The sequence below is a fragment of the Mixophyes fleayi genome, chromosome 3, assembly GCF_038048845.1.
Source record: "Mixophyes fleayi isolate aMixFle1 chromosome 3, aMixFle1.hap1, whole genome shotgun sequence".
Taxonomy (NCBI): Eukaryota; Metazoa; Chordata; class Amphibia; order Anura; family Limnodynastidae; genus Mixophyes; species Mixophyes fleayi.
Genome location: NC_134404.1, coordinates 77245336 through 77259032, shown reverse-complemented (window position 1 = coordinate 77259032; position 13697 = coordinate 77245336).

Below are 13697 nucleotides of genomic sequence, written 5' to 3'. Positions count from 1 at the left end.
TACTCATGTTAAAATAATTCACTCTATTCGAAAAAGGCAACAGCAATATGCAATTAGATTTTCACTTCCTGTATCATTTAACGTTTCCCGTTTCATGTTTTGGTCATGTCTATTATCTGTTAAATTTCATTGCATGAAAGTATTTATTTTAGACATTGCAGCAAATTTGTTAAGTCTCAGCATAAGAAGTATCATGTTGAATGCTTAACGATGGTTTATAACCACGCTTGGGTTGTACATTTGTAATGTCTGCTGAGCGTTTGAAACCACACTAATTTGCATTACATGCACAGGCATATATCACATGTATTGACTATACTGGTGAGCCATTGCATAAACAATTCACTACATGAGTGAGTGAGGTGGAATAAACAGAAGCCTACAGAGAAAGGGGAAAGATTAAGTTGTTTATATAGTGTAGAACCATTCCATATTTCATCAAAGAAATGGGTTATTCTTCAGATGTTTTGTGTGCTGTTGTTTATGTTTAACAGACCTTTCTGCACATGATACCTGTCCCTATGGGTTTGTACAGGTATCAGCAACATAAAATGCTCATTCATTTTGAGCATTTTGGTGGTTAGGCAACAAAAATTGTAGGAAATATTTATATATCCAAAGTGATTTTTTTTCAGTGTTTCCACTTGTTTGTTTTTTTTTAAAATATATTAAAACAAAGGTAATAATGTAATCATGATGAAATGCCTTTGAATGCACACACACTCCATACATAATGTGTATTATTAATGGTGGACTCAGAAAGTGAAGCAGCAGGAAACATGGGAACAGAGAAACAAAGGCCAGAATAATGATTCACATGTTTCAGTAAAGGTAATGTATGGTATGTATGTGTATTGTATCCTCCTTTTATATGTACTAAGGGGTTCCATGGAGCAGGGTGTGGTTCTGTGTTGGTGGATCTGTATTTAATGAGAAAATGGGTATTAATGGGTGGGGAGTGGGGGGAGCTCACCCTTGTGTAGAGAGTTGCCCAGGGTTTGGTGTGTACACAGTGTGGAAGAGAGTAAAAGTGTTAGCGTCTTCCCCAATTAACACACTTATTCTCATTGTATACACAGCCACCAAGACAGAACCACACCCTGTGCCACAGAAACCCTTTGCACAACTAAGCAACAGGAACCCGGAATCTCGTACCCCTGCTGTAGGCAGCACCACTGTGGCAACAAGCGTACCTAGGGCTAGATTTACTAAGCTGCGGGTTTGAAAAAGTGGGGATGTTGCCTATAGCAACCAATCACATTCTAGCCTTCATTTATTTAGTACCTTCTACAAAATAACAGCTAGAATCTGATTGGTTGCTATAGGCAACATCCCCACTTTTTCAAACCCGCAGCTTAGTAAATCTAGCCCCTAGTCTTAAACCCTCTTTATCATCTTACTTTTATATAGTGAATCATAGGTTGTCAGACATACATATAAAGAGAAAAGGTTTGGCTGTTGGCTATTCTAAACACATGCAGGAGTCCAATGACCAGAGACAAGGAAAATACATTGCAAACATTTGTTTTTCAGATTACAAAACAAGGCTATACAATATCATCATCACTTATTTATATAGCGCCACTAATTCCGCAGCACTGTACAGAGAACTCGCTCACATCAGTCCCTGCCCCATTGGGGCTTACAGCCTAAATTCCCTAACACACACACACACACACAGACTAGGGTCAATTTGTTAGCAGCCAATTAACCTACCAGTATGTTTGTGGAGTGTGGGAGGAAACCGGAGCACCCGGACGAAACCCACGCAAACACGGGGAGAACATACAAACTCCACACAGATAAGGCCATGGTCGGGAATTAAACTCATGACCCCAGTGTTGTAAGGCAGAAGTGCTAACCACTGAGCCACCATGCTGCCCACAGTGCAAATACAGCTATAGTACACTGTGCATAATATTGTTACAGTCATACAGTAGTAATGTTATCACTTATAAATAATACATTATTAAAAAGGGTCATAGTAATGTGTGTTTGGAGAGACCATCCAGCGCCGAAAGCTACAAGCAGGGGTATGGAGGCGATTCTCTCTCTATATAAATATTTACACATGGTTATTTTTTTCTCCATCTCCTTCTCTCTGCTTGCTATGGAGCCACGGTACCCAAATGCCATGGCAAGAAGTGGTGATTGCAGAGGAATCTCACTGATCTGGTGAAGTATATACTATGAAAACAGACGTGCAGGATCTTACCCATGGTGCTCAGTGCAACACATCCATCATATGTGATATTAAGCACCACAGATGCAGGGGTACAGGACAAAAACCAGGGGGTATGTTTACTAAGAGGTGGTTCTGTCAAACTGGCGACTATCTGCACTTTCCTCTCATTTTTTAAAATGGCAATTTTATTAAATGAAATAAAAAGATGGGTCAACAAAACTACCGCTTAGTAAATATACCCCTAGGAGATGGGTGATACTTGATGTTTGGTTCCTCACTCCATTCCACTAAAGCTGACTTTAGCTTAAACCTAACTACTGTGAAACTTTACAGTTATATTTCCATTTCCTCTCCATGGGTGTTGGTTTAAAAATTTTATTAAAATCACATTTTCAACCACTTTGATCATATAATATATGCACAATCAATGAAGAAAGCATGGTTATTTTAATTGGCATATTAGATTGTGGGACATTATTACTGGCTTATTAAATCTTAACGGCTGGGGATCATCACGGCATATTGGATCTTTCTGGACCTTATATCTGTCATATTACATCAATTATGATTTTTCCACTAATCCTGTAAATGTAAATGACAAAAATCACTGTAAATATTGTACTTATGATTAGGGATGAGCGCGCTCGGATTTCTGAAATCCGAGCCCACCCGAACGTTGCGGATCCGAGTCGGATCCGAGACAGATCCGGGTATTGGCGCCAAATTCAAAAGTGAAACTGAGGCTCTGACTCATAATCCCGTTGTCGGATCTCGCGATACTCGGATCCTATAAATTCCCCGCTAGTCGCCGCCATCTTCACTCGGGCATTGATCAGGGTAGAGGGAGGGTGTGTTAGGTGGTCCTCTGTGCTGTTTAGTTCTGTGCTGTTTAGTTCTGTGCTGTTTAGTTCTGTGCTGTTTAGTGCTGTGCTGTGCTGTGCTGTGCTGTTTAGTGCTGTGCTGTGCTGTGCTGTGCTGTGCTGTGCTGTGCTGTGCTGTGTTCTGCAGTATCAGTCCAGTGGTGCTGTGTGCTGTGCTCTGTCCTTCTGAGGTCAGTGGTGCTGCTGGGTCCTGTGCTGTGTCCTGTTCAGTCCAGTGGTGCTGTGTCCTGTGCTCTGTGCTTCTAAGGGCATAGTTATTTCCCCAATATTCCCCTGTGTTTAAAAAAATAAAAAAAAGTTTTTTTTATAAAATACCAAAAACTACTTTAATATTTTTTAATTACCACAAAATTTTCACAACCAATCCTGCAGTATAAGCCCATTGGTACTGCAATATTACCAAGTTCACACATTCAGCAGTAAAAGTCCAGTGGTACTGCAATATTACAAAGTTTACACATTCTGCAGTATCAGTCCAGTGGTGCTGTGTCCTGTGCTCTGTCCTGCTGAGTTCCGTAGTGCTGCTGGGTCCTGTGCCGTGTCCTGTTCAGTCCAGTGGTGCTGTGTCCTGTGCTCTGTGCTTCTAAGGGCATAGTTATTTCCCCATTATTCCCAAGTTTGTAAAAAATAAAAAAAAAGTAAAAAAAAATAAAAAATTAAAAAAAAAAAAAAATATATAATAATTATAACCAAATTTGCAAAACCAATCCAGCATTATAAGTCCATTGGTACTGCAATATTACCAAGTTCACACATTCAGCAGTAAAAGTCCAGTGGTACTGCAATATTACAAAGTTTACACATTCTGCAGTATCAGTCCAGTGGTGCTGTGTCCTGTGCTCTGTCCTGCTGAGTTCCGTAGTGCTGCTGGGTCCTGTGCCGTGTCCTGTTCAGTCCAGTGGTGCTGTGTCCTGTGCTCTGTGCTTCTAAGGGCATAGTTATTTCCCCATTATTCCCAAGTTTGTAAAAAATAAAAAAAAAGTAAAAAAAAATAAAAAATTAAAAAAAAAAAATATATATAATAATTATAACCAAATTTGCAAAACCAATCCAGCATTATAAGTCCATTGGTACTGCAATATTACCAAGTTCACACATTCTGCAGTATCTTGTGCTACATATAATGGAGAACAAAACTTTGGAGGATAAAGTAGGGAAAGATCAAGACCCACTTCCTCCTAATGCTGAAGCTGCTGCCACTAGTCATGACATAGACGATGAAATGCCATCAACGTCGTCTTCCAAGCCCGATGCCCAATCTCGTAGTACCGGGCATGTAAAATCCAAAAAGCCCAAGTTAAGAAAAAGTAGCAAAAAGAGAAACTTAAAATCATCTGAGGAGAAACGTAAAGTTGCCAATATGCCATTTACGACACGGAGTGGCAAGGAACGGCTTAGGCCCTGGCCCGTGTTCATGACTAGTGGTTCAGCTTCACCCACGGATCTTAGCCCTCCTCCTCCTCCCCCCCCCTACAAAAAATTGAAGAGAGTTATGCTGTCAGCAACAAAACAGCAAACAACTCTGCCTTCTAAAGAGAAATTATCACAAATCCCCAAGGCGAGTCCAAGGGTGTTGGTGGTTGTCAAGCCTGACCTTCCCATCACTGTACGGGAAGAGGTGGCTCGGGAGGAGGCTATTGATGATGTAGCTGGCGCTGTGGAGGAACTTGATGATGAGGATGGTGATGTGGTTATTGTAAATGAGGCACCAGGGGGGGAAACAGCTGATGTCCATGGGATGAAAAAGCCCATCGTCATGCCTGGTCAGAAGACCAAAAAATGCACCTCTTCGGTCTGGAGTTATTTTTATCCAAATCCAGACAACCAATGTATGGCAATATGTAGCTTATGTAAAGCTCAAATAAGCAGGGGTAAGGATCTTGCCCACCTAGGAACATCCTCCCTTATACGTCACCTGAATAACCTTCATAGTTCAGTGGTTAGTTCAGGAACTGGGGCTAGGACCCTCATTGGTACAGGGACACCTAAATCCCGTGGTCCAGTTGGATACACACCAGCAACACCCTCCTCGTCAACTTCCTCCACAATCTCCATCAGATTCAGTCCTGCAGCCCAAGTCACCAGCCAGACTGAGTCCTCCTCAATACGGGATTCATCCGAGGAATCCTGCAGCGGTACGCCTACTACTGCCACTGCTGCTGTTGCTGCTGTTAGTCGGTCATCTTCCCAGAGGGGAAGTCGTAAGACCGCTAAGTCTTTCACCAAACAATTGACCGTCCAACAGTCGTTTGCCATGACCACCAAATACGATAGTAGTCACCCTATTGCAAAGCGTATAACTGCGGCTGTAACTGCAATGTTGGTGTTAGACGTGCGCCCGGTGTCCGCCATCAGTGGAGTGGGATTTAGAGGGTTGATGGAGGTATTGTGTCCCCGGTACCAAATCCCCTCGAGATTCCACTTCACTAGGCAGGCGATACCAAAAATGTACAGAGAAGTACGATCAAGTGTCCTCAGTGCTCTTAAAAATGCGGTTGTACCCACTGTCCACTTAACCACGGACATGTGGACAAGTGGTTCTGGGCAAACGAAGGACTATATGACTGTGACAGCCCACTGGGTAGATGCATCCCCTTCCGCAGCAACAGCAACAGCTGCATCAGTAGCAGCATCTACAAAATGGCTGCTCATGCAAAGGCAGGCAACATTGTGCATTACAGGCTTTAATAAGAGGCACAACGCTGCCAACATATTAGAGAAAATGAGGGAAATTATCTCCCAGTGGCTTACCCCACTTAGACTCTCATGGGGATTTGTGGTGTCAGACAATGCCAGTAACATTGTGCGGGCATTAAATATGGGCAATTTCCAGCACGTCCCATGTTTTGCCCACACCATTAATTTGGTGGTGCAGCATTACCTCAAGAGTGACAGGGGTGTGCAGGAGATGCTTGCGGTGGCCCGCAAAATTGCTGGACACTTTCGGCATTCAGCCAGTGCCTACCGCAGACTAGAGGCACATCAAAAAAGCTTGAACCTGCCCTGCCATCACCTCAAACAAGAGGTTGTGACGCGCTGGAACTCCACCCTCTATATGCTGCAGAGGATGGAGGAGCAGCAAAAGGCCATTCAGGCCTACACAGCCACCTACGACATAGGCAAAGGAGTGGGGATGCGCCTGAGTCAAGCGCAGTGGAGACTGATTTCCGTGTTGTGCAAGGTTCTGCAGCCATTTGAACTTGCCACACGAGAAGTCAGTTCCGACACTGCCAGCTTGAGTCAGGTCATTCCCCTGATCAGGCTGTTGCAGAAGCAGCTGGAGAAAGTGAGGGAGGAGCTGGTAAGCCATTGCGATTACAGCAAGCATGTAGCTCTTGTGGATGTAGCCCTTCGTACGCTTTGCCAGGATCCGAGGGTGGTCACTCTTTTAAAGTGCACTGACATTATCAAAAACAAGAGGTTGTCACACGCTAAAACTCCAACATGTATATGATGGAGAGGATGGAGGAGCAGCCGTATGTGTAGTGTAATGCAGACCTGTTGAAGGTTTTTTATATATTTTATTGTGGTGCCCAGTGCCCACTCCTCTACGCAGTCCAGGTACATTTATTGGTGCGATTCATAAAAGTTCAGGGTTTTTAAGATATTGTGGTGACCCACTCCTCTACGCAGTCCAGGTACATTTATTGGTGCGATTCATAAAAGTTCAGGGTTTTTAATATATTGTGGTGACCCACTCCTCTACGCAGTCCAGGTACATTTATTGGTGCGATTCATAAAAGTTCAGGGTTTTTAATATATTGTGGTGACCCACTCCTCTACGCAGTCCAGGTACATTTATTGGTGCGAATCAAACAAGTTGATGGTTTTCTTATTATATATATTGTGGTGACCCACTCCTCTACGCAGTCCAGGTACATTTATTGGTGCGATTCATAAAAGTTCAGGGTTTTTAATATATTGTGGTGACCCACTCCTCTACGCAGTCCAGGTACATTTATTGGTGCGATTCATAAAATTTCAGGGTTTTTAATATATTGTGGTGACCCACTCCTCTACGCAGTCCAGGTACAATTATTGGTGCGAATCATAAAAGTTCAGGGTTTTTAAGATATTGTGGTGACCCACTCCTCTACGCAGTCCAGAAAGATACCTTTTTGCAACGTTTTGGACTAATAACTATATTGTGAGGTGTTCAGAATACACTGTAAATTAGTGGAAATGCTTGTTATTGAATGTTATTGAGGTTAATAATAGCCTAGGAGTGAAAATAAGCCCAAAAACTTGATTTTTAAACTTTTTATGTTTTTTTCAAAAAAAATCCGAATCCAATACCTTAAATCCGAACCGAGACCTTTCGTCAAGTGTTTTGCGAGACAAATCCGAACCTCAAAAATAACGAAAATCCGGATCCAAAACACAAAACACGAGACCTCAAAAGTCGCCGGTGCACATCCCTACTTATGATCCCTATTTTTTTTAGGAATAAAAGACAATTATAGCCTAATAAAATCAGCATGTTGAGTGATAGATCTCTATGGGTTGGTTTTATAAATATGTGAAGTTACACTTCGCTAATATTCCAGCATCTACTTCTTAGGACACTTTAATTTCTGTACAGGGCCTCATCCCTGAACTGTATGCTGCAGTAGGTACATTGGTGTACGACAAACCATGCATTTTGGGTATACATTTATTGCCATGCTGTGCACTATGGTGCAACTTATACTACTTTGCTACTGTAATGGCATGGAACATGTTGTCACTAATTTAACATATTAACTTAATGCCTTTTTTGCGGCACAATGTAAAAAAAATGATTTAAGAAGGCAGACCTGTAACTTATTTGCTGCTGCTTGTATTAGAAAGAACTGAGCAAGGAATGTTTGGGAAAATAATGGATTTGCGCATTATATCTGATTACAAATGCTGTATTACTTTTTATGCATATGCTGTACTAAAAATATCTTGTTTATGAGTGTTTCATAAAAGGTTTATATTATTTGGAGTTTCTAAAAGTGGACATCTGTGTGATGCACAGCTGAGCTATAACTTTGGGTTTTGAGAAATAACAGTTTGCAAACATTTCTACGATGTAAAAATATGTTTTTGTATTCAGATCTAATGTTTCATTGGAATTTTAAAGACAGGCCAAAACTCTGGGTCATGTAAATTAAAATACTGCTTTGAAAGCAGAAATCATTGTCCTGCAGGTGGGACTGTGAAATAATGATAATTTTTGAAAAACAAGGCATATCAGGTAGCTTAATTTAGGCATGATTGCACTACACCAGTCTAAGGCAACCCCTGGCTCAGCGGGGATTGTGATGCCACATGATCTTTGCTCAGTCTCTGTCACATCAGGTTTAGTAGCAACACAAAGTTTATATAATTCCTATGCAGCAAGTACAGCAGTCTATGGTTATCAGTGGGAAATGAATGGGTGCCAGACCACCTCTCTTGATGAAGATAAATGTAGTGGTGGTCATAATCCGACTAATATGCCGACACATCCTGTCGACATGAAAATGTCAAAAGGGTAAATGCTGAGACATCTATGCTGCCTACATGGTTAAAATGTAGACATTGTGATTGCCTACAGTAGTAATGTCGACAGTCACAATGTCAACATTAAACAAGCAATGCTGGCTGTCCAGATATATGGTTATGTTTTTGCCAAGCGTGGTACAGCCTATTGCTGGTTGTAGTAAAATCTGGGGGGATCCCACTACTTTTGTCCCCCCGATCTTGCTAATACCAGCACTAGACTGGCAGCACTAGGGTTAATCTGATTGGGGAGGGGGGCTCTCATTTTTTTTAACCCTTTTGTGCCGGTGTCCCGCAGTTTCGGCGGTTGCATTGCCACAGTGTCCGCTGACTGCCAGCACCAGTTTTTAGGTCTTTGGGGAGGGGAGGGGTAGTATTAACCTTTATTACTGTGTGGATTTTTTTAGAAGTGTTTTGTGCCGGCGGGACCTAATCCGCCAGCTTTGCATCTTTACTATCGATATTGTGACTGACGACATTACTACTGTCGACAATCACAATATCTACATATGAACCATGTAGACAGCATGGATGTGGGAGCATTTATCCTATCAACATTTTTCATGTCGACATGATGTGTCTGTATTTCCACTGCTGGGAATTCATACCCAACCCAATAAATAAGTTACTGCTTACATCTTCTAACGTCACACATCAGCACAGTTCATTAAGTTACTTTAGCTAATATGGTTACTAGAAACAACAGCGGACACTCTCATGTAGTGGGATTGTCACTCATCTCTCACTTCTTATGCTCAACACAGCCACAGTGACACCAGCTTCCTCTCACTGGATACCAGTTTGCCTCCTTTCATTCTCAGATACAGCTGGGAATGTAGCTATGGCAATCTCAGGTTGTAGCAGTCTCTGGGTGTTTCTCAGATTGAGCATTCAAGCCAGCGCTCTGTATATCCCATATTGTATGTGGTACCAGCTGCGTGGCAATATAAATGCCTATATATGTATACAAAACAAAAAGACAGTTGTCAGCGCTTATCCTTTACACTGCATATCTGTGTGTGTCTAGCAAAATGAAAATATGAGGTTTTAGTTCATATTTTGATCAAAACATTTAAAACTGCATCCCAACATCAAGGGCACCTCATTATATACAGGTCCTACACTGACCTATTTGCTTTAAATACCGTTAAAATGCAGCTAAAATCAGATGCCAATTGTAAAGCGCTACGGAATTTGCTGGCGCTATATAAATAAATGTTGATGATGGTGATGATGCACTCACCTCCCAGGTACCACCAGGGCTACAGCCTTTTGCCCTGGTGGTACTGTTAAACTTTCCCAACTCACTGCATCATCCCACCTCTCTCTCTCTCTCTCTCTCTCTCTTTCTCTCTCTCTCTCTCTCTCTTCTTTCAACTGAGACACAAGTCAGAGCATCAAGCGTTTAGCTGAGAATCAAACATTTAGCATTCTAAACTAGAGTAGTCATCTCGGCAGATGATTTCACTCAGCATTACTTGACCTGTTTAGATAATAGGGGCAACACTTAATCTCGAACATCAGTCTTTCTATAAGTACGGTCTAACCTGCTAATCAGGTATAGCTGGGCTTGGAGATATTTTCTGTCTTGTTTCCACTGAACAAGTTTTGGATGGGTTCTAGATTTTCTATTTCTTCCATTCCCCTCTAAACCAGGTTTAGTTGAGCTTGAATTTTTCTTTTCCATGGTCCCTGAGACATTCTTTCAGGGTAGTACTTATCAGTAAATTTCCAATGCAATCTTCAGGGTAGTATACTATTTAGTTTAGGCTTTTAACACTTTAATTTCAACAGTCTTCATCTTTGAGGGAACACTGGGATCTTTTCTCTGTTCTATGAGCTATCTCTGTGATACTCAGTGGGGGGAATTTATTGGCAGTAAAATGTAGCCACATTTTTATCTGTACGTAAGAAAGTAATAGAGGTCAGTAAACACCTACTGTTGCCCTTTTTTCTATTACACTACACTTATAATTCTTACAAAAATGGATTTGAGACTTTGTAAGGTTGTGAACTGTGTGATATATGGGGATTACATGTTAACATGCACATGATCACTGTCAGTCATTTTTAAATACCATTATCAGGAAAAAATATATTTGAGTTGTCTCCCTGAGGCTGAGTACTGCACTTAGATTAGAGGAGAGATAAGCCACTATAATTTTATTGTTTTAATTTATATCATTTTTCTATAAAACTGTGACTCCGGTTACTGATATTCCTAAAAGAGAGGTATTAATATCCAGCATGCTGAATACCTTACATCAACAACTGTTTTTCAATGCTTTCTGTGGTTTGTGTTTCAGTCTGAATTAAGTTCTTATGCTAAATTTAATATATTACTAAACCTGCACAAGCAAAAACTAGACATTATTGTGAATTAATAAGTTGGAACCTGATACGGTTTATGGGTCCGTCCCCCGTGCCAAGTGTTAATTGTCATGACATCAATCCCTTCTTTATTCACAAGAGCTGCAATGTTGGAGAGTCGTCTATAGCTGAAGTACGTTAATCCAATCAGTGGCTCTGGGCCAGTGGGGTGCTGTTCCTTTCAAATGTCAGAACTGGTGTACCTAGTGTGTTAGAGGAAAAAATCTTAACGCAACAAAAGAAACCCACTAAAATAAACAGGAAAATGTGTAGCCTGCCAAGTGCAGGAAATCTGTTCTGTTTTTTCAAATAAAATGGCAATGGTGTTATCTGCTCTAGTTTTCACATGCGAGATTACGTACAATGCCTGTGTGTTTTTCCCTTTGAACACCGTCACATTTTGTTGTTGAAGAGGAGATGATGTGATCAATGAAGGGTTAGCAGGATTATATACATTGTGTAAACTTGGCCAGTGAGTGAATGAATTTATTATATACTGCTGTGTTACAGACGGTGCCTTGTCAGACAGGGGTGGGATGCCTCCTTAACTCTTAGAAAGGTAAAACCAGCCTCACATATGCAGATAAAGAGAATTATTGCAAGATGCTTAGGTTTATGTTTTTGGGTTCCCAGCATTGAGTGTCCCACAATGAAAACTTGTAGGTCCAAGCAGCTAAAAAATAAATAAATGGTGTTATTGCTATGGAAATAAAGTTTGTTTTAGGCATTGTGAAATTTTGACATTCATTCAAGTCTAGAATGTCAGCGTTTGGCGTGTGACGCATTTCATGTTCAAAACATGACACAGATATATTATAAAGTCAAATATTAAAAAAACTTTACATTATGTAACAGTGATTTCCAGTTATGCAGATTACTTTCATACTACAGTTGGTTAATGTCCTCTCGTGAGTTATCTATATTAGAGTAGCTGTGGGCTTCTTGCAACTTGAACAAATACATGTATTAGTCCCATTTATGTTTGGACAGGACCAATATTTTGGAACCAAAAGGCAACGTGACCTAACATAACAAGGGCTTGGTTTCAGAAAAATGGTGACTTAATGTAAAACAGTGCGAGTAAGGTTGTAACAGACAAATTGTAGGACAGTTAAAGTGTGAGATATTAATCTGGTAAAATATGTAAATATGTATTAAGCATTTTGGCTACGGCTGATCTCCCTCAGTATGTAGAAATGTTCTGTTTATAAAAAAAACAAAGCTTCATAGGCAGCTCTGAATTAAAACCATATTGGACTGAAGCTGGGAAGATGTAACGAGAGCCTGTTCAGGATGTTGGATTGTATCACTCTTCATCTTCTGTCTGAGGTTCTCTACGATGAACAACTATTCAGTGAAAAATAGATAAACATTTAAAAGATAATGAAACGATATTTTGTGTCATGTGGCAAGTTATGATGTCTTATTCTTGCTTAGAGAGCAGTGCTCATGATGCATATAGATGTACCTGCCCACACCTAGTGAAGGCACTAGGAGAAGTGGCGGTATAGCATACCACCGTATACCTGCCCATTTCCACCACTGCTTATACCTGTATGTTGGCAGCTATGCCAAGCAGCAACAGTTTAGGCCAGGAAGGCAATTAAAGCAGTGTTCACACTATGGGATTGGGGTTATACTATCACTTTACTTTCGTGTAGCAGAACATTGGGGTACTTCCTTAAGAACTCTTACACATTTAGGATGATAGTGGGACGTAACATAAGGCACAGTGGCACACTGAGGTGATTTAATACTTCTGGCAAGTTTATCCACTGTGTTATAATTTTATTTCAGCAATGATTTTGGTCACCAGATGGTACATAAAATAAATGCCTTGTCATTTTATAATAAGAATGAGCAGCCATAAGCAAGAACACGATACTGTCCAATTATACACTGCTTTTATTATACTGTATGTATGCAGGGATTGGGGTCCTGAGGGGGGGGGGGGCACTGCCAACACCATCCCCAATGCCCCTAATTCACCCTCACTTACCTTAAAGAACAGTTCAGCTGCCTCCTCTTACTGATGGTCTTCCCCTCAGCCGCAGTGCCCCATAGCAGCTGTTACTCCTGCTACGTCAGTAATTATATCCCATTGTCTCCTCTTACTGATGGGCCCCCTCAGCTGCAGTGTCCCATAGCAGGTGTTACACCTGCTATGTTGGTAATCACGTCCCACTGCCTCCTCTTACTGATGGGCCCCCTCAGCTGCAGTGTCCCATAGCAGCTGTTACTCCTGCTACGTCAGTAATTACATCCCACTGCCTCCTCTTACTGATGGGCCCCCTCGGCTGCAGTGTCCCATAGCAGCTGTTACTCCTGCTACGTCAGTAATTACATCCCACTGCCTCCTCTTACTGATGGGCCCCCTCAGCTGCAGTGTCCCATAGCAGCTGTTACTCCTGCTACGTCAGTAATTACATCCCACTGCCTCCTCTTACTGATGGGCCCCCTCGGCTGCAGTGTCCCATAGCAGCTGTTACTCCTGCTACGTCAGTAATTACATCCCACTGCCTCCTCTTACTGATGGGCCCCCTCAGCTGCAGTGTCCCATAGCAGCTGTTACTCCTGCTTCGTCAGTAATTACATCCCACTGCCTCCTCTTACTGATGGGCCCCCTCAGCTGCAGTGTCCCATAGCAGCTGTTACTCCTGCTACGTCAGTAATTACATCCCACTGCCTCCTCTTACTGATGGGCCCCCTCAGCTGCAGTGTCCCATAGCAGGTGTTACTCCTGCTTCGTCAGT